Source organism: Calypte anna, chromosome 4A (assembly GCF_003957555.1).
Source record: "Calypte anna isolate BGI_N300 chromosome 4A, bCalAnn1_v1.p, whole genome shotgun sequence".
NCBI classification, from domain to species: Eukaryota; Metazoa; Chordata; class Aves; order Apodiformes; family Trochilidae; genus Calypte; species Calypte anna.
The window spans coordinates 3,688,008-3,710,496 of record NC_044248.1 but is presented as its reverse complement, the minus strand read 5'-3'; positions in this window follow the sequence as shown (position 1 = coordinate 3,710,496).

Genomic DNA, 22,489 nt, shown 5'->3' with positions numbered 1-22,489 from the left:
CAGCTCCCTCAGCCCTTCCTCACAGCAATTCTGCTGGATCCCTTCACAGCCTCCTTGCTCTTCTCTGCACCTGCTCCAGCACCTCAATCTCCTGCCTGAGCTGAGGGGCCCAGAACTGGACACAGGACTCAAGCTGTGGCCTCTCCAGGGCTGAGCACAGGGGCAGAATCCCTTCCCTGGACCTGCTGGCCACGCTGTTCCTGAGCCAGCCCAGGATGCCATTGGCCTTCTTGGCCACCTGGGCACACTGCTGGCTCCTCTTCAGCTTCCTGGCAATCCAGACTCCCAGCTCCCTTTCTGCCACTCTGTGCCCAGCCTGGAGCTCCCCATGGGGTTGTTGTGGCCAAAGTGCAGGACCCGGCACTTGGCCGTGTTGAACCTCATCCCATTGGGATCTGCCCAACTCTCCAGTCTGTCCAGGTCCCTCTGCAGAGCCCTCCTGCCTTCCAGCTGATCCACACTCCCCCCAGCTTAGTGTCATCTGAGAATTTGCTGATGATGGACTCAATCCCCTCATCTAAATCATCAATGAAGATATTGAACAGCACTGGGCCCAATACTGATCCCTGGGGGACACCACTAGTGACCGGCCGCCATTTTGATGCAGCCCCGTTCAGCACCACTCTCTGGGCCCGGCCCTCCAGCCAGTTCCTAACCCAGCACAGGGTGCTCCTGTCCAAGCTGTGGGCTGACAGCTTTTTCAGGAGGATGTTGTGGGAGACGGTGTCAAAGGCTTTGCTGAAGTCCAGGTAGAGCACATCCACAGCCTTCCCCTCATCCACCAGTCGGGTCAACTGATCATAAAAGGAGATCAGGTTGGTCAGGCAGGACCTGCCCTTCCTAAACCCGTGCTGGCTGGGTCTGATCCCTTGCCCATCCTTGCAACCTTTTGAGATGGAAATGCTTACAGAAGACCCTCAGTGTCTCATCTCCTGATCATCCAGTATTCCACAGCTTTGCAGGCAGGCAGCAGTAGCTTCATCCACTTATGAAATCAATCAAAACCCCTCCCAAAAATCTTGGAAAGACATCCCAAGCAAGCCAGCTTGCCAAGAAAGTTTGGGTGAAACACGCTGATAGGAAGCAGCCCAACAATTTAAAATGACAAACTGGGAAACCTCAAAGTCTGGTCACAGATTGTTGAGAACACATGAAAAAAAAAAAAAAAAAAAAAAAAAAAAAAAAAAAAAAAAAAAAAAGGAAAACCAAGCTGGAATAGTTTTTATTTTTTGTAATGTAATTCAGCCAGTGCTAGTCCTAATGAAAGAGTTGTTCTGTTCCAATTTAAGTAAGAAACAATGCAAATACCCTCATATTCAAAGCATCTTCCACAGGATCCCATGCAATTTCCTGACTCTGTTTGCCTGTACAGGCACCACCCTGGTTATAAACCCCAGAGATTTCCTAACCTGGAAAAATCCACCACCACTTAATTCAATAGAGGCTCTTTCTGGTGCTAAGGTAAAGCCAGGACATGAATTTCCTACTATTTACACCAGGTAAATCTTACTGTATCTCTCCAATGAAGACAATAATGGATTTAAAGACAAATTATTTAACCTCAGACTACAAACGCAGCAAGATCATGACATGTCCAAGATGCTTTTTATCTTCTATATGGAATGTATATTGTTTCTGAGGAACATCTCCAAGCAATAAGCAAAGCAGTACCAGAAGATACAGACAGGAAAAGACAGTAGCAACAACCACAAAAATATGAATTTTGCTGTGTGCTTCAGCACCAGAACACATCCAGTTGCAACTGGGACATGTGGGGTTTCTGCCAGTGCTGAATTTCCAACAGTCAGGTTGACCCACACCTAAAATCACAGAATGGTTTGAGTTTTGAAGGGACCTTAGAGCTCATCTCCTCCAACCCCCCTGCATGGGCAGGGACACCTCTCATCCAGACAAGGATGCTCCAAGCCTCATCCAACCTGGCCTTGAACACCTCCAGGGATGGGGCAGCCACAGCTTCTCTGGGCAACCTGTTCCAGAGTCTCAACACTCTTGTATTAAAGAATTCTTCCTAAGATCCAGTCTAAACCTCTTCTCTTTCAGTTTCAGTCCATTTCCCCTTGTCCTGTTGCTGGACACTCTCAGGAAAAGTCCCTCTCCACCCTTCCTCTAGGTTCCCATCAGGTATCAGAAGGCAGCTCTGAGGTCCCTCTGGAGTCTTCTCCATCCCAGGTCCCTCATCCTACCCTCATAGCAGAGATTCTCTAGCCTTTGGATCATCTTTGTGTCCCTCCTCTGGACTCTTTCCAACACATCTGTGCCCTTCTTATGGTGGGGACACCAGAACTGGACACAGTATTTGAGGTGGGGGTCTCACAAGTGCAGAGCATAGGGGGAGAATCCCCTCTCCTGACCTGCTGGCCATGCTCCTCTTGATGCCTCCTAGGGCAGGGTTGGCCTTAGAGTCCCACAGCTCCAAAATAAACAACTAAATAGGAACAGAAGCTCTTTCACCTTGGTTATTTCCAAACTCTTTGGGCTGGTGGGCCCCTCCTTTCCCTCAACACTTTCTCAATGAAGCATCCTGACCATCAACATCTTAATGATGAAGTTCTGTGTGATATCAGTTTCACAGAGCAGAGGTAGAACACCTCTGGAATAGTTAACAGCCTGGAATCTTGTCAAAACATCCTTCATTTGTTGAGTTGGACTCAACCTCCTTGTAGTGAGACATTCCAAGTTGACTCAAGATACTTTGAGACAAGGTACCCTGGGCTGGGAGGGATGCTGCAGAATCCCTGGAGCTAAGGACAGCCAGGAAAATCTGCTGAGGGAGAAAACAAACTGAGAACAGAGTAACACGAGGTGCTTAGAAGTAGAGATGATCTTCCCAGGTGGTTTTATTCACATTTCCATGGGGTAAAGCTGCCCAGAAGACCAATGGTTGCATTCAGCTAAGCCACAGCAACCTTTGGGACAGAGAAGCTTTGTCCTGGGGACAGCAGTGATGCCTGCCCATGGTCCTTCTGGAATGCTAATAAACTAAACAAATCACTACAAATGCCCTACCCAAACCCATTCATTTAAATTATATGACTTAAATAACCAATTTTTTTCTTTTTTTTTTTCCTTCTGTTTTTTTTTTTGTTCAAATCAAGGTCATTAGGAATGGCACTTGTCAAGAGACAACACTTCATGACTCCCAGGAGACTGGGAAGATTTGCAACACTAAATTGGCCAAGAAGGCCAATGGCATCCTGGCCTGTATCAAAAACAGCATCACCAGTAGGTCCAGGGAGGTGATTCTGCCCCTGTACTCAGCACTGGTTAGGCCACAGCTCGAGTACTGTGTCCAGTTCTGGGCCCCTCAGTTCAAGAAGGATGTAGAGGTCCTGGAACAGGTCCAAAGGAGGGCAACCAGGCTGGTGAAGGGACTCGAGCACAGGCCCTATGAGGAGAGGCTGAGAGAGCTGGGGCTGTTCAGCCTGAAGAAGAGGAGGCTCAGGGGAGACCTCATTGCTGTCTACAACTCCCTGAAAGGAGGCTGTAGCGAGGTGGGAACTGGACTCTTTTCACAGACGACCTTCAACAAGACAAGAGGACACAGTCTTAAGTTGTGCCAGGGGAGGTTTAGGTTAGATATTAGAAAGAATTTCTTCACGGAGAGGGTGATCAGGCTATGGAATGGACTGCCCGGTGAGGTGGTAGATTCTCCATCCCTGGAGACATTTAAAAAAAGACTGGATGTGGCACTCAGTGCCATGGTCTAGCAACTGCTCCGGTGGGTCAAGGGTTGGACTTGATGATCTCTGAGGTCCCTTCCAACCCGGCTCATTCTATGATTCTATGATTCTATGATTCTAAATATGCAACCCTGCCTACTTAAAATAGAAAATTTAGTCACCAAAGACACTCTCAGAGCTCTTGCCTCCTCCTCCACAGACACTTTTTTTTTTTTTTTAATTGCTGCAACTGAACTGCAGCAGCACCAAAGAAATATCTTCCCCTTAAATGCAGAGTCATGCAAGTAAACCCATCAGCAGGTTTGCTTCCCTGCTGCCAGCACAAAAAGAAGAGGCAAAGGAACTCCCATTTCAGCAAAGCATTTTTCTATCCCACTGCCCCTGCATCCATGCAGAGAAAGAAATTATTTATGAGCATCCAGAACAGATTAAGGAGTATCTGAGCAAGAGGATTTCAAGAGTAAAAGCTTGGGAAGTGAGGAGCACACAAAAATCTGAACTTTTCAGGTTTGTTTTCTTTTCCTTGCTTTTCTTTTTTCCAACCCTTTTCTACCTGGGTTGGACCAGATGATCCTTGAGGTCCCTTCCACCCTGACTTTCCATGATTCCATGATTCTCTTTACAATGTAAGCAAGAAATAACTGCCTGAGAAGGTTGGATTTTTTTGGATTTTTTTTTTTTTTTTTTTTTTAATCAAAGCAGCATCATTAGAACTCTGAGTAAGACGACTCTCACAGACGACACTAAGCTGGGGGGGAGTGTGGATCAGCTGGAAGGCAGGAGGGCTCTGCAGAGGGACCTGGACAGACTGGAGAGTTGGGCTGATCCCAACGGGATGAGGTTCAACACGGCCAAGTGCCGGGTCCTGCACTTTGGCCACAACAACCCCATGGGGAGCTCCAGGCTGGGCACAGAGTGGCAGAAAGGGACCTGGGAGTCTGGATTGCCAGGAAGCTGAACAGGAGCCAGCAGTGTGCCCAGGTGGCCAAGAAGGCCAATGGCATCCTGGGCTGGCTCAGGAACAGCGTGGCCAGCAGGTCCAGGGAAGGGATTCTGCCCCTGTGCTCAGCCCTGGGGAGGCCACAGCTTGAGTCCTGTGTCCAGTTCTGGGCCCCTCAGGAAGTTCAGGAAGGAGATTGAGGTGCTGGAGCAGGTCCAGAGAAGAGCAAGGAGGCTGTGAAGGGATCCAGCAGAATTGCTGTGAGGAAGGGCTGAGGGAGCTGGGGGTGTTGAGGCTGGAGAAGAGGAGGCTCAGGGGAGACCTCATTGCTGTCTACAACTCCCTGAAAGGAGGTTGTAACCGGGTGGACGTTGGGCTCTTTTCCCAGGCAACTCTCAGCAAGACAAGAGGGCAGGGTCTCAAGTTGTGCCAGGGGAGGTTTAGGTTGGAGATGAGAAAGAATTTCTTTCTGGAGAGGGTGATCAGGCATTGGAATGGGCTGCCCAGGGAAGTAGTGGATTCTCCGTGTCTGGAGATATTTCCAAAGAGCCTGGATGTGGCACTGAGTGCCATGGGCTGGGAACTGCAGCGGGAGTGGATCAAGGGTTGGACTTGATGATCTCTGAGGTCCCTTCCAACCCAGTCAATTCTAGGATTCTATGAAACAATAGACTTCTGTGGTCACTTCTTCACCCTGTTTCCAGACCAACCTACAGCAGATTTGTGTCTCAGCCTGCACAGCCCTCTCTGCCTGGGATGGATGAGGTGCAGAGCCATGGTTGGAGGACCACAAGGAATGGGATACCCTAAAAGACCCCACAGCAGAGCCAGACAGCTCACCTGCCTCCTGGAAAGCCTCCAAACCAACCAACCAACCAACAGGGAATTTGGCTCAGAAGCAACCTAAAGACTGCAGTGAGTTTAATAACCACACCACAACAGATTTGAATGCATCACCAACAAAGTCTAAATGCTTTTAGCCCAAATTTAGCTACTTGAAACTTAACTGGGGAAAGAAAAATATTTTCTCTTCTCATCAATATTTACAAAAGTCTTGGTCCAGCTCCTCAGTGGAGGATTCAGCCCGTGACCTACATAGCAGGGAGAAAACTTTGGTTCAAGCCCTGTCCCCCTGAGCACTGAAAAAATTTGGAAACCAGACAAGATGAAGGCAGTGGCCCAGATTCTCTCTGTCATTTGGGCACTGTTGCATTTCATCATTAGTTCTGATTCCCCCTGCAGGGGCCAGGGTCATGAGAGTCAGCCACAAAATCTGCTCTATTGCCACCTTCTTGCTCCATGGCTAGAAAAAAGCAGGAGCCTGCTCACCTTTACAGCCCTCCAGCTGCTGAGACATCACTCTGTGGCTGGAAATTATCATTTATGGTAATTTGAGGCTGGCTGCTAGATCTTCCTTTCCAAATATCTGGTTTGAGTTTTAAGTACATGCTTGGGACACATGTGCCTGGACAAGTCTCCTGTCCCCACTGTTTGGACCAAAATCTTTATTTTATTCAAGGTTACTCAGCAAGAAGCATGGGAAGAAGTGGCAGGTCCCAACATCCACTTCATCTGCCTGTCCAGGGCCATCACATCAGCTGCTATGCCAGTCAAAAATCCTCCTGGAGTAGCCACATAGAATCATAGAATCGGCTGGGTTGGAAGGGACCTCAGAGATCATCGAGTCCAACCCTTGAACCACCGTTGCGGTTCCCAGCCCATGGCACTCAGTGCCACATCCAGTCTCTTTTGAAATATCTCCAGACACGGAGAATCCACTACTTCCCTGGGCAGCCCATTCCAATGCCTGATCACCCTCTCCAGAAAGAAATTCTTTCTCATCTCCAACCTAAACCTCCCCTGGCACAACTTGAGACCCTGCCCTCTTGTCTTGCTGAGAGTTGCCTGGGAAAAGAGCCCAACGTCCACCCGGTTACAACCTCCTTTCAGGGAGTTGTAGACAGCAATGAGGTCTCCCCTGAGCCTCCTCTTCTCCAGGCTGAACAGTCCCAGCTCCCTCAGCCTCTCCTCATAGGGTCTGTGCTCGAGTCCCTTCACCAGCCTGGTTGCCCTCCTTTGGACCTGTTCCAGCACCTCAATCTCCTTCCTGAACTTCCTGAGGGGCCCAGAACTGGACACAGGACTCAAGCTGTGGCCTCACCAGGGCTGAGCACAGGGGCAGAATCCCTTCCCTGGACCTGCTGGCCACGCTGTTCCTGATCCAGGCCAGGATGCCATTGGCCTTCTTGGCCACCTGGGCACACTGCTGGCTCCTGTTCAGCTTCCTGGCAATCCAGACTCCCAGCTCCCTTTCTGCCTGGCTGCTCTCCAGCCACTCTGTCCCCAGCCTCCAATACTTTTAGGATAAGTGGGATTTGTAGCTCATCTGACCACAGGCAGTCTCCTGCTTTGCAGCTGAGCCACAGCAATACCAGCACCAACCCCAAATCACTAGGATGGGGTAAAAAAAACCCCTCTTCTGGCCTCTCCTCAAGCTTTTCAGCCCTTCTGTTTATGGAACTCCACTCCAGGACCTCCAGGATTGGGTGCTGCCACCTTCAGCTTTCCCCAGGGGGGTTCCTAAAAGTGGCCAGAAAGCTTTTGCATGGAAGATTTTGCTGAGGCAGCAGGAATCACACCTGGTTTCCTGCCAGGTCCCCTTTTCCCTGTCCTTCAAGAGTGCTCCTGGCAGGTTGTCAGAGAGTGGGAGTTGGGAAGGAGTTATTGCTCCAGGATTTTCTCAGTGATGGCCAAGCTCCCTGGCTCCTCTCCAGATCTCATCAGGCAGGATGCCAGGAAACTCAGAGAAAGTCTCCTCAGAAAATCCCAGGCTGACAGATCTCTGTTAGCCCATCAGGAAGGGAAAAATAAAAAAAGAAAAGGAAAAGAAGAAAAAAAAGGAAAAAAAAAGGAAAAGAAGGAAAAAAGGAAAAGAAAGGAAGAAAAAAAGGAAAAGAAACAAGGAAAAGAAGAAAAAAAAAGACAAGAAAAAAGAAAAAAGAAAGAAAAAAGAAAAAAGGAAAAAAGAAAAGAAAAAGAAAAAAAGAGAGAAGAAAAAAGGAAAAGAAAAAAGGAAAAGAAGAAAAAGGAAAACAAGAAAAAAAGAGGAAAAAGGAAAAGAAAAAAGAAAAAAAAGGGAAAAGAAAGAAAAAAGAAAAAGGAAAAAGGAAAAGAAAAAGGAAAAAAACGAAAAAAGAAAGAAGAAAAAATAAAATGAAAAAAGAAAAAAAGAAAAGAAAAAAGGAAAAAAGAAAAAAAAGAAAAAAGTAAAAGAAGAAAAAGACAAGAAAAAAGGAAAAAGAAAGAAAAAGGAAAAGAGGAGAAAAGAAAAAAGAAGTAGAAGAAAAAGGGAAAAGAAAAAACAAAAAAAAGAAAATGAAAAAGTAAGAAAACAAAGAAAAAAAAGAAGGAAAAAGAAAAAGAGAAGAAAAAAGAAAAAAAAAAGAAAAAGAAAAAAACTCCAGCTGCCAGCTAGAATAGAAATAAAATCATTTCATTCTCAAAAATATCCTAATATTTCCAGAAATACCACAAATGAAAATACAGACACTACACCAGAAGAATAATTAAGTACCAAGTTCACCCCAAAAATTGGTTTTAACTGGAGAAATATAGCTCTAAAACTTGCTGACTTTGCACCTGTACCAACATCCCAAGCATGGCCACAAAGCAGGCTGATCCACTGAGCAATGTGATGCTCAGTTAATGTATGCAGTGCTAAATTAAGCCCAGTTAATCAACACTATCTGTGCTGAAAGAGGATAAAAAAGAATTCTGTATGCCTATCACACTCCTTCAGCTTTCCCCACCCATTTTCACCAATTACTTTCAAAGATTTCCTGGTTAAATTTGCATAAAATAAATCCTTCCACCTTGTTAAAGGCTGTAATTTCACAAGGAGTTCTTGGAGATGAGCAGGGAGAGGTGTCAGGGATGACCTGAGGGTACCACAGATGCTCAGAGGAGCTCTCCTTGCAGGACAGGCTGAGAAAGTTGGGATATTTCAGCCTGGAGAAAAGAAGAATCCAGGGAAAACCTGGGGAGGGGCTTTTTATAAGGGCACGGAGTGATGGGACAAAGGGGGAATGGTTTTAAGCTGAAGGAGGAAAGATTTAGGACCAAGCCCATTTAATCAACACTATTTGTGCTGAAAGAGGATAAAAAACAATTCTGTATGCCTATCACACTCCTTCAGCTTTCCCCACCCATTTTCAGCAATTACTTCCAAAGATTTCCTGGTTAAATTTGCATAAAATAAATCCTTCCACCTTGTTAAAGGCTGTAATTTCACAAGGAGTTCTTGGAGATGAGCAGGGAGAGGTGTCAGGGATGACCTGAGGGTACTAGAGATGCTCAGAGGAGCTCTCCTGGCAGGACAGGCTGAGAAAGTTGGGATATTTCAGCCTGGAGAAAAGAAGGATCCAGGGAGAACCTGGGAAGGGGCTGTGGGAAAGCTGGGAAGGGGCTTTTTATAAGGGAAAGGAGTGATGGGACAAAGGGGGAATGGTTTTAAGCTGGAAGAGGAAAGATTTAGGAGCAAGCTGGGCTGGTGGGAGGTGTCCCTGCCTATGCAGGGGTTTTGGGACTGGATGAGCTTTAAGATTCCTCCTGTCCCAACCCATTCTGTGAGTCTTTTTTTTGTGTCTAATTCACAAGGGCAGGAATCCCCTGGATCACCTCACCAATTTCAATGGATTTACAAAGCAGTGGATAAGGTGGAGTTTAATGTCAGAGGTCTTGTGGGTCTGCTTGCAGGCTGATGGCTAGGGATGCAGATAACCCAGAAACAGCACTTTTAGGCTCTGGTTTGAATTGTCAGATGAGAGAAGAATTATCAGTGGCCATAAAGTTGAAAGATCAGCAAGGAAAACCTCTGGAAAAGGGAACTTCAGTCATTTAGAAAAGAAGCAGTGGAATGATGTGGCTGGGTAAGATTTGAGGGGTGAGCTTCTTATGGCCCCAATATTTGAGGCTGTAGGGTTTTCTTAGCCAGGACTTACCTGGCATAACCCTAAGAGCAAGCTCAGGGCTCTACTGATGCCTGGAGCAGGTGCTGATGTATTTGTGGCTTGGTTTTCCAACCCCTCCTCCTGCAGATCTGTTCCAGAATGTAGGAATGGGAGCAGCAGACTCAGGAGACTGATGGGATTTATGCCTGAAGTACTGGGACCCAACAGCTCTGCTGGCAAGAAGCTCCTGCAAACAGTTGCATGAGCTGAAGAAAAGCAAGAGCAATAGTTCCAAGTGTCTGCTTTTAGCATGATATTTGCAGCTTTTCCCTGACTCTGCATGCAATAAGCAGATTGCAAACTTGTAGTGAGTGGAGGGGACAATCTGGCTGTTGATAAAGCAGTGAAACTTTAGGAGTGACCTTTGCTTGAGCAGGAAACTGCTCTGCTCTCTCTTCAGAGGAGCAGCATTGGAACCATTTGGGAAATGAAAAAAAAAAACCCAAGAAACCAGTCCATACCTTCTGTGAAGATAATTATAAGGGTTTTAGAAGGTCTTGGCTGAGGCAGACTGGATAAAGTCACCACAATCCTGAGACTGCAATGAGGAACATTGCCAGAGATGCCAGAATGGGGGAGAAAAGCACTTTTAATACATTTTTTACAGGCACAATGAATTTCATTGGGGGGAGAATTCCCACTGACTCTCTTCCCACCAAAACAACCATCCCACAGCTCTCCTTGTTCAGAAGTTACCTGGATTTCCCAGCCACATCACTGCAAGTGGGACCAAAACCCTAAGAACAATGGTTGGCAGGACATCATTTTTTTTTTCCTGACCTTATCTCAGTGTTTTCTTGTTTCCAGGGCAACTCACAAAACTCATGGAAGAGAATTCCTGTCACAATGAAGAGAAAGAATTGATTTTTATTTTTAGAGGTGGTGAACCCATCCATTGAGAAAAGGCAATGAAAGGCAATGTTTATCCTGCTGTAGGACAAACACAGGGTTGTCACTGACTACATCTAGGGAAAGGACTGACTGGAAGTCCAAGACACTTGTTTATAGAGGCCCTGGGCTGGTTTACTGAGGTTATTTAGTAACTTAGCAAGCTATTTCATAAAAAAAATATTCATATCATGACTATTCCACCCTCATTAAGCCTCCTTTAATTTGCTTGGGTGATTCAGAATTAACATCTTGATAAAAGACCACAGGAGCCAAACCCTCCCTTTCCACCCACTTTCAAAGGCAGAAAACCAGTGAAGCAACCTTCAAGTTTTCCCCAGAGAGAACATCTGAGAGTCTCAAAATGCATCCTAATAGCATGAATTATTCAAAAAACACAGCAGGTAACAACAAACATTTTGTTAAGTGTAATTATACAGCTTAAACATGAAGCAGCAGAGAAGGAGTGCAATGAACAACTAGAAAAGCAGAGTTCAATTGAATAGCAAGTGTTATTTATTCACTTTCATGGTGCTAACCTCAGCCTTCAGCAGTTCAGACCTTTTTCTAGCCCCAGGAGACACAAAGCTTCAGATTTTCCTTCTTGCTCCATGGCAAGACAAACCCAGAGGTCTGTAAGGATGCACTACTTCAGCAACCAGGACACAAGGGACAAGCCTCCATCTGCTTCCAGATTCCTTGTTCATAGTGGGAATATTTGGAGAGGAACTGAAGGAAGCTCAAAACCCAAGCTGGGAGAGTTGGGGTTGGGAAGAGAAGGCTCTGAGGAGACCTTATAGTGCTCTTCCAGTACCTGAAGGGGCTGCCAAAAAGCTTGGGAGGGATTTTTTCCAAGGGCATGGAGTGATAGAACAAGGGGGAATGGTTTTAAGATGGAAGAGGGGAGATTTAGGTTAGACATTAGGAAGGAATTCTTTAATTTGAGGGTGCTGAGCCCCTGTCCCAGGTTGCCCAAGGAAGCTGTGGCTGCCCCATCTCTGGCAGTGTCCAAGTCCAGGTTGGATGGGGCTTGGAGCAACCTGGGCTGGTGGGAGGTGTCCCTGCCCATGCAGGGGGTTGGCACTGGATGAGCTTTAAGGTCCCTTCCAACCCAAACCATTCTGTGAGTCTACGGTTCCTCTCCCTCCAGCACATTTGTCCAGTCCAGTCTTGCCCCATCTAATTAGTAATGATGATTTTCTACCCTATTATTGCCAATAATTTCAGTCCTGATACCTAAAGGTAAATAAATGAGGCTTGGATGTTAAGCAAGATGCCTTCTGGAAGTCAGGAAAGGGACTAAATTATTACCAGGGATACTTCCTGGGACTAATGAGTCCTTCTAGACTGCTGCCTGACTCAGCATAATGTAGGGGACATTGTCATGATATGTGTGGAACAAAAGAAAAAAAAATCATTCCAGCAGAGGAACATTGATTATTGGAAGAGGCACTTCAGGTTTTCATGGTCTGAATTATTCATGCAGCAATTGCAGAAGAAAATAAAGGGGGAAAGGACACATTTCCAGGGAACTAGTGAAGATTCAGCAAGACACAGATCCCTCTTTACCTGATAAAGCATTAATGATGAAAAAATAAATAATAAGATAAGAATCATAGAATCATAGAATCATAGAATCATAGAATTAGCCGGGTTGGAAGGGACCTCAGAGATCATCAAGTCCAACCCTTGACCCACCGGAGCAGTTGCTAGACCATGGCACTGAGTGCCACATCCAGTCTTTTTTTAAATGTCTCCAGGGACGGAGAATCTACCACCTCACCGGGCAGTCCATTCCATAGCCTGATCACCCTCTCCGTGAAGAAATTCTTTCTGATATCTAACCTAAACCTCCCCTGGCACAACTTAAGACTGTGTCCTCTTGTCTTGTTGAAGGTCGTCTGTGAAAAGAGTCCAGTTCCCACCTCGCTACAGCCTCCTTTCAGGGAGTTGTAGACAGCAATGAGGTCTCCCCTGAGCCTCCTCTTCTCCAGGCTGAACAGCCCCAGCTCTCTCAGCCTCTCCTCATAGGGCCTGTGCTCGAGTCCCTTCACCAGCCTGGTTGCCCTCCTTTGGACCTGTTCCAGGACCTCTACATCCTTCTTAAACTGAGGGGCCCAGAACTGGACACAGGACTCAAGCTGTGGCCTCACCAGCACTGAGTACAGGGGCAGAATCACCTCCCTGGACCTGCTGGTGACGCTGTTTTTGATCCAGCCCAGGATGCCATTGGCCTTCTTGGCCACCTGGGCACACTGCTGGCTCATGTTCAGTTTCTTGTCAATCCAGACTCCCAGGTCCCTTTCTGCCACTCTGTGCCCAGCCTGGAGCTCCCCATGGGGTTGTTGTGGCCAAAGTGCAGGACCCGGCACTTGGCCTTGTTGAACCTCATCCCGTTGGAATTGGCCCTGCTCTCTAGTCTGTCCAGGTCCCAGAAGGTCTCTAGTCTGTCCAGAAGTCTAAGAAGAAGTCATTGCACATGTGTCCTCGGTGCTCTGCATGTTTTAAGAGGAGAAAATTCAACTCAAAAAAGAAGGAAAATATAAATATCTGCTGCAGTGCTCTTTAGCAGTAACAGATGACCTTCCCTTTTGGCTGAAGGCCTCAGGTTGGAGTTAAAAAATCTAACTTATTACTAGTTATACCTCATTCATTTCCCATTTACATTTTGTATCTCCCCAGGCAATCATCTCTTAGTGATACAGAAAAGACAATTCAAATCTTCCTTACACCCAGAAGCCCTTTTATTCTAAGTGATATGAATTAAGGCTCAAAGGGAAAAATAGATCTTCCTCTGAAAGCATAACCTGATTTTTCAATAAAATGGTTTATTCTCCCTTAGCTCCTTCCACCCTTCCTCCCTGCTGTGTAATCTCATTTTTTCTCCCCTGAGATGAAGTGTCCCAGTCCTCACACCACTGGGCTGTGTCCTTCAGCAGCTTCACCATCCCTGGAGGTGCTAAAAAACATGTGGATATGGTGCTGGAGGAGCTGGTTTAGTTGGCTGGTGGGGTTGGTGATCTTAGAGGTTTTTTCCAACCTTCAATGATTCCATAATTCCATAACTGCCTCCAGCAACGTGGACTTAGCTCAGCTCCACAGAAACCACCTTTCCTTGGGTTTCAAAACATCCAAACTACCTCCTTTGGCAGATCATCTCTCCCAAAGCAAAGGCTTTCCCAGCGCCCAGCCCCTCACCATCCTGTCCTGCCCAAAATGGGCTTCAAGTTCTCAACCTCCTCCACCCCAGGGCCAAACCCACACAAAGGGACAAAGTGCTCACTCAGTGGTCCCAGGCCTTGTATCCATCACTGCCTTTCCATTGGGAATGCAAATTACCACAGCAACCCCTGATCAAGACAGCAGAGAAGAGCTGAGAGCTGAATTAATGTATTCAGAGCCTTGAACAGGAAACTGTGAAAATGAACTGGCCACGAAATCCATACACCCTGTAGGCATCATGTTACATTTATCCCATTTATCCCCTTTTCAAAAGACATCCAACTGTAAATGCTAAACCAGACTACTTGACACAAGGCATTAAGACCACAGTGTTTAAATTTGCTGTTTCTTTTCTATTTTCAGATTAGCACATGATAAACTACTTCATCAAGGCCAAAGACTGATGGGAATCTGACAGAACAGTTGACCAATTTATCACTATCATCTAGGATCTAGAGTTCCAAACCAGATTTAAAAGAAACAACTTCAGAACTAGTAAGCCAGTTTATGGAATATTAAGCACAAAGATCCCACTTTCCTTTAATTTGCCTTTTAATTTTCTGCTCTGAACTTGTTCCTTTTAAGAAGTCTCCAACTTTCATTCAACTTGGCTTCCTAGCAGTCTGCTACAAGTTCATACACATTGATCAGAGAATCCCAGACTGGTTTGGGCTGGAAGGGACCTTAAAGCTCACCCAGTCCCAACCCCCTGCATGGGCAGGGACACCTCCCACCAGCCCAGGTTGCTCCAAGCCCCATCCAACCTGGACTTGGACACTGCCAGGGATGGGGCAGCCACAGCTTCCTTGGGCAACCTGGGACAGGGGCTCAGCACCCTCATAATGCCAAATTTCTTCCTAATATCTAACCTAAATCTCCCCTCTTTCAGTTTAAACCATTACCCTTTGTCCTATCACTACTCTCTCAGGTGGAAAATTATCACTATAAAATATCAAAGCTTTCTTGACTGTTTTCAGCAGACAAAAAATTAGACATTAGTTTTGAACCCAGAGCTAGAGGAATATCAGTGAAAAAACCAGAATGGTGACACGAAGGGGATGTACATGGAGGGAGATTCTGGGGAAGTGAATTTGGGTGCTTTTATTGGTTGGTTTTGGGTTTGTTTGGTTTTGCTGTGGCTTTTCTTTTTTTCTAGAGTGTCAATAAAATACAAGTTCAGCTGCTGTTAGAACACCAGGCAACGGGCACAGCTCTATTCTGTGTTATCATCATCACTGCTCCACAAACTGCCTGAGTGCCAGCAAATAATATTGACCCTTGATCTTGTATCAGCAAGGCATGGGCAGTTCTGGATGGGTTTTAACTGCTTCAGGTCCAAAACAGGCAAGGAATTCTCATTCTGAGTGAACATCCAAGCAAAAAAAAGGCACAACAAGGAGGCTTTCAAGGGAGACTTAAATCATATGGCCATGCAGTCATGAAATTCTGTCTCTGTGAGACAATAAATAAATGTTTATTGTTGTCTCTCAGGCAAGTTCCTACTTATTTCTTTCTTTCTTTACTTATGTGTGTGTGTCATACTAAGATAATTCTCCTCTAAGCCAACTCCTTCTCCCAAAGGCAGCAGGATTACTATTCTATTTTCAGGGAGGAGAGAAATGATGCTTCAACATTCAATGCCTCAAGGCCATAAAATATATAAAAAAACCCCAAACCCACCAGTACCAGCAGAGGAACTGAAAGGGATGAACTATTTCCACTGGAAGAATCTTCTGTCAGTGGAGTCTTGACCCTAAAACCTGGAGCTTTTTTGCCCTTGGAGGCTCATAAAGCAAGGAGTGGTAAAAGGATTCTTGGATTGAACAGCTCTGTCATCAGATGGATGGTTGGATTTGGGGGGTTTTGGCTGGTGGGTTGGTTAGTTGGGGTATTTTGATTCAATTTAGGTAACAAAGAGGGGGTTTTATCTTCTGCATTTGATTTTATCTCATGACAATCCATAAATTCTGGCAATCCACAGGCAGTATAGGAAGGAGAAACCCAGAGAAAAATGACTTATTGTCAGTCCTCAGCTATTTTCCACCCAAACCATTACATTCAGAGATATTCAGCTAAGACTACAGAGGGGAAAAACTGGTTAAACTGGGGCCATCCACCTGCTTTCCCAGTACTGATGGAGTTCTACTTAATTCCAATCAATTGCATAATTGACGCCAACCCAAACCCCATCACACCATCTGCCTAACTTCACACTTGGAACATTCAGACTTATTTCCCTTTCATATTTTAAGGCTTTTGGCTAAGATTTTTAAAACCTACCTACCCCAGCCTCCCAGCTATATTTAAATGGATTTTTTATTTTTTTAAGTGCTGAGAGGTCTGAATGATGCTCAGCTTTTCTAGCTCATGGTCTCACGTGTCCCAAGTTAACCTTCAGAAAAGTCTGAGGCTGCATTTTTACAACACTTCTGTCAACCACCAAAAAAAAAAACCAAAACCAAAACTTCCTAAACTCACAGAATAACAGAAAGATGAGGGGTTTTTTGGTTTTTTTTTTTCCAGCCCATCACTATTGTGTTCCCTGCTCCCTTTGAAAAATAAACATTCTATCCCCCCAGCTAATAGGACCATACATCAAATCTCATCACCTCTCTGCACCCTCCTGTGTTCTAAGCCTTTTATTTTAATTGACTTAGGAAAAAGCTTCATTAGAGAGGACAGCAGGCTGGCTGGCAATTAAAATCCAACAACATCATTTCTGCAACCTTCTTTGGAATCCTAGCCCTGGTCTCTGTAAGCTTGGGAAGAAGAAAAAGGATCAAACAGCCTCTAAAAACAATGTAAAGGGAGGGGAAAAAATCCACAGATGTATCAAAGCCTTGCCTAAAACTTTTATAAAACTATTATTGTGTTAAAAGTTTCAGTCCCTTTTGTTGGAAAACTAACCTAAAATATGTTTTCTAAAACATCTGTCTAAAAGCACATCTCATAGGGGTGGAAAGAGTGGGGTTTTTCTCATCCCAACCCCAGTTGGGTTCAGTTTCTTTGTCCTTCTTGGGAAATGCTGGGGAAGTCACTCAGCCTCTCTGTGTCTCCTTGAAAAAACAAGGATTAAGAACTCCTCCAGTGTTTAAGCACCTGCTTAAACCCCTTGGTTTAGCTACACCCTTTAGGTTTTTGTCTTTTCTTGCTGAAGTTCAGGACGTTTCTGTAAATCCTTAACCAGACATCAGTGGGTTTGCTGTTAGGGCACTGCAGACTACACTGAATATTCCCATTTTTATGGTGGGACATTTAAAACATTTAAAGCTCAGTAAGGATGCATTTTAAGGTCATGAACCAAATCAATGGTTTCTGTGTTAAATCCCATCATGTCCCTGCTGCCTTTGGTAAAGAATCAATGTGGTGCTGGGCTGCATGTGGCCAAATTGAAGCCATTAATCTCTCCTCTTTGTCACCTCCAGATTAAAGTGGTTTTACAGCCAGAAATAGGGTAGGACACTCCTGGTGCTGCAGCAAAGCTCTCTCTCAGGAGGCTTTATCTATGTGTAAAGGATCAAAATTAAATTATGAATAGCATCACAAATTGCTTGTTTATTTATTCAAGCTTTGATCCTAACTGAAAGTGGACCAGATTTTACTACTGGTTTTATCAAGAGCTATTTTATTGCAACTAAAAGCATGCAAGTCAGTATTTAATACAGTAAATAACCACTTTCTTAGCCCAGGTTACAGCAGCTTTTTCAAGATTGTGTGTTAATGGGAATCAAAGACCATATGTTTGCAACTGGCTGAAGAAGATCTGGCTACAGAATTCTGGGTTTGGTTTTTTAGCCAACACCTGCTTGCAAAATCTTTTCCTATTTTGTGAAATATATGTAGAAGCAAGGATATTTTTTATTATTATTTAGACTTTTTTTAATCTTTTGGTCCAGAGCATTGAAACCTTGTTTGTTGTTATAGAGCCTGACCTGCTGAGGTTTTTGGTGGTGATTTTAATGATTCACAAAACCATCTAAAACTTATTAAAAATATTAAATTCCCCTTCTTATTTTTGGCTCTGTCTAACTTAGCAAGTAATGAAGTGCCAGAGCAGCAGACAGAGCAGAAAGGGGGCACTCAGGTCCCTCTATCCATCCCATCCAAGTTTTGAGGGGTTAATTTGGGAACAGCTTTAGTCTGCTCCCATCACTGAAAGCCAGGAGCAGCTGGAGAGCATCTTTCACTTTAGATTCACTGAGAAGAAATCCATTTTGCCAGCTCCTCTATGTGATCTACAGTGCAGCAAGCAGGGAATGAGCAGGAGATTCATAGTTTATAGAGATTATAGAGATTCCTAGAGATTATAGAGATTATAGAGATTCATAGTTGCACTTGCTGAAATGAACAGCAAGTTTCTCAGACAGTGTGTGCTTCTAGGACTGATAACACTTGATGTTTAGAGTTACTGCTAGAGCCTGGTGTGCAGAGCCAAGGACACTGCTCAGCTCTGAGGAAAGCTTTTACCCTCCAGAAGGATAAAGAGGTCCCACCTGCAGCCTCCTTTGGGGAGGAACAGACAAGATAGATGCCAGAACTGACCAAACAGAGGATTCCATCCCATACACCTCACACTCAGGATAAATTTGAGGGATCACGAGGGCCAAGCCAGATTTCCTGCTTCCAGTTTCCAGCTGCCTGCCCTTCCTGCCTTTCCTGCTTCCCTTCCTTCACCCAGCATCCTGGGAGGATTCCATCCCTTCCTCTGCCTGTGCTCCTGATCCATCCCAGCCCATATCTGTGTGTTCCTGCCTCCAGATCCCAACTGCTGCTGACCCCAGGATTCCAGCCTGGACTTTCCCAGGGCTGCCCTGCAGCCTCGGTGGTGACGTGAGAGTTATTGGGGGAAAGGGGGGAGGAACCTGGGATCAATTTTCCTGTATATTTGTATATATTCAGTAATTTTTCCTATTTATCATTACTGTTTCATTAAAGTTGTGTAGTTTAGTTTCCAACCCATCAGTCTCTCTCCCTTATTCTCTCTCCTTTCTCTATCAAGGAGGGGAGAGAGATTAATAGAGAGCATCTGTCACTTGGTTTAATTGCAGGGCCAGTGTTAAACCCTGACAGTATCTCTAAATCTGACATTTCTGACATTACTCCTGAAAACCAGAAGGGAATCACCAGTCTGTGGTGCACTGCATAAGTTCACACCCAACTTAAGGGGACACCTTCACAAAAATAAGTTACATTTCCATCTGAAAACTATTCCATCATTAAAAAGCCAAATCCATGCTGTTCCAACCAAGAACATATTTCTTAGCTGAGACTTAAACACCCATTTCATCTCCTGCTGAGCAGGAAGCTTGAGAAAGCAGAGGGACTGTCCCATGCAACTCCAGAGAAATGTTATTCCATTTCCTGCATGTTTCTCCCACTCCTAACTCTGCAGCTCTCCCCAGAAAAACAGCAAGAGAGACTGGGACAAAGAAAGCTGATGAAAAGCTGGGGACACAGCAGGCAGAACGTTGGCTCTTGACCTCTGGAGACCCTTTCTGCAACCTGAAATCTGAGTGTGCTGGCTTAATTTGTCCCCATTACAACACGAGTCAATCATTTCTTATAAGATCCATGGAACAGACAATTATTGCTCCTTGACACTCAAAGAGATTTTATTTTACCCAGCACAAGTAGTTTTCTTCACCATTAGCTTGCTGTTCACTTCCTCACTGCTTTGCCATGTTTTATCTTGCATTGGTCAAATGATGTCTAGGTTAAATAAAGAAAAATAGGATCTTAAACTAAAGAATTTTTAAAAATACATTAAATCTTCAGCTGCTGGATAAGCTATGGAGTATAACCAGAGAGTTTTAACATCTGGTGTGAAGCACTAAAATATCTGACTAAATAAAACCATTTAAACAACTGTCCTTAGCTCCTGCTGTCAGGCTGTGCATGCAGCCATGGGCATTTATTCCTCCATTTGTGCTCCAGAATGCAGATAATGCAGAATTCCTCAGGTCTGGATGGCCAGTGATGTGTAATGTTGTCCCAGCCAAACCCTAAGCCACCCTCAGATGTCCCATCCTGCAGACCAAGCATCTTTGGTGGGACAATCTGAGCTCTTTTCCTTCATGCACTGCAGGAACTTGGTTTTTAAAGGCATTTGGATTACCATGGAAGGAGCTGACTAAATCTCTTTATCAGACATTCTCTACCCAGCCAGTGTTTTCCTCTACTCTTCACCAAGACATAATGGTGGGAAAAGCAAGAAAAATCATAATTTTTTTAACCAAGCTTCAGAAGATCCTCCCAACTTCCCTGTTTATCTAACCCACAAGTTTTTACACACTTTTTTTTTTTATTATTCTCAAAGTTAGCTTTGCCATAGCTGAGCAATCTTTTATTGTGCCCTTACCACCACCTTTTCCATTTTACAGTGATTAAATCCTAACCAGGTGATCTCAGGTTGCTCTTTATCTCCCTGCTCTGATAACCTCCTTATTAATCTGTAACAAATCAAAACCTCTCAGTGTTTAACCAGGGCAGGAGGTTTGATTCTTCCAAGTGACACCAAACACCCTCAGCTCTCCCTTTCCTCACCATTAATCCTTGTTCCAACTCCATCTGCTCTCACTTGGAACTTGCCTTTAATGAGACACTGGGACTGTTCAGCCAGTATCTAGTCAGGCATCTCGAGCAGATGTTTCAGTTAAAAAAAAAAAAGAAAAAGAAAGAAAAAGGAGCTGTAAACCCCTTTGTGCATTTCTGCTGAATTATCCTCATGTGCTACTGACCTCCTTTAGAGGTTCTCTGGAATGAAAGTGTCTCCTTGTTGGTGTGCATCCATTTTATTGCTTACAAAGTGCCTTTAATTTAATTAGATGCCAGTTCTGGGATGCTCTGAGAGAGCTTCAGGCCATAAAGCTTCTTTCCTACAACTGCACTGGGCATTTTTCTTCTCAGAAACCAAGCCAGAAACACCAGCAGTCTGAACACTGATTTGAAACGTGCACAGAGAGCATGAGTTTTCTGAGAGTTAGAAAAGAAAAACTAATTCCAAGTTGCCTTCCTGCAGCTTTTTTAGCAATACTACATACTAGGCCAGGTTTTCTGATATAATGCCTGACCAAGCTGGTAAATAAGTACTAATCCTTTGACTTGGAAGGAGTTTTACCTGATTGCAGCAGGTAACGTGATATTTATAGCAATATGGGGTTCATGGAATAAGATACAGAGGAAAAAACAGAGTTGAATTTTATGCCAGAACACTCAGGTTAGAACACAGGAGTGTCAGACCACTTGTGAGCAATGCAGGGCTTCCCAAATCCTTGCCATTTTAAGGTTTTCCTCTCCACTTGTCATTCTTTGGAAGTTTATAAAATAAATTCTTGGCAAAGGATTTCATGGCTTTGCTGTTCAAGGCTCTGGCATCTGGCCTCCTGCTGTAAATAGTTCACCAAAGCTCACAAAATCATTAAAAATTTAGTTCTTTCATGCTAAGAGCTTTTCTGACTTCAAGTCTAGGATCTCAGTCGTTGAGGGGATTGAAAGAGTTAAATCAGAGTGGGGAAAAAAAAAAAAAAAAAAAGAAAAAGTTCTCCCTTTCCTGTGGGAGAGAATACAATAATATCCTGGACTTTAACAATTATCCTTGACATAAAAATACTTGTACTTAAAGGCCTCTGAGAGGATCTTATCTCCTTCACAGGACCCCCAAAGGACCAATTTGTATCTGTGAGAATTTGACAAGAAAGAGAAAACAATTATCTTGCTGGCTGTAGTTTTTTAGCAGAAGCTCCTGGCTCAGTGGGGCTGGAAGAGCCCCTTAGAGCAGAGCTCAGGTGGAAGGGCCAAAGGGGCAAAATAAAGGAATTTTTCCATGTATTTGATGGCATTTTGGTATTCTTGAATTTGTTTCAGAAAAAACTGCCAGGAAAATCTATGTGCAGTATCAAGTATTAAGAGTTTCTTTCTTGGTGAGGTTTTCCCCCACCCCCCAGAACACAGCATTGGGGATTTCTTCACTTCCATCTCCTCTAAAAAATGCAGAAAGCACAAAAGCATTAGAGGTTTTCATGGAGCAGCATCCCCCCCCTCTATCAAATCATGCAGTTCAATGATTGTTCCACATTAAATATTGACAGAAGAAATAATGTCTGAAAGAAAGACCTGGGTTACCTTGGTGCTTGCTGAACTCCTGGCAGACTCAGGGAATTCCCCAGCTAGGTATTAGCCAGCAGAAAACAAAAACAGGTAAAAAATTGATGGGAAAAACACATCTTCAAATGATTTAATAAGAAGTAGGTGGTGGTGATGAAGCCTTGTGTGGCTGTTTAAGGGTAATCTATGTTTCCCAGCATCTACTTCATCATGATTTGATGAGATGGACTCAATCAGCAAGTAGATTTTCTGGGTTTTATTTGCAGACAAATAACATAAAAGCCTCCCTGCCCTTAGCACATCTGTGCTATTCAGATGGCTGACTAGAAATCATTCCATTAAAGAATATCTGGTTTATATATCTGGCATACAGATAGAAGAATATCTGGTATACCCAGCTCCAGATTCACACCCACCAATGACTGCAGAAAAAGAGAATAATATGTATTTAAAAATTTAAAGCCCAGGCTGACTATAACAGGGCAGATCCTATGGTCTTTACTCTCCTTTCCCCTCCTCCCCACATGCATATTTAGGTACCTTGCTTAAGCATCTCTAAATAATTAAGTAGCTTCAACATCCAGGCAAATCTCACGCAATTTTCAAACAAAAAAAAATAGAATTCT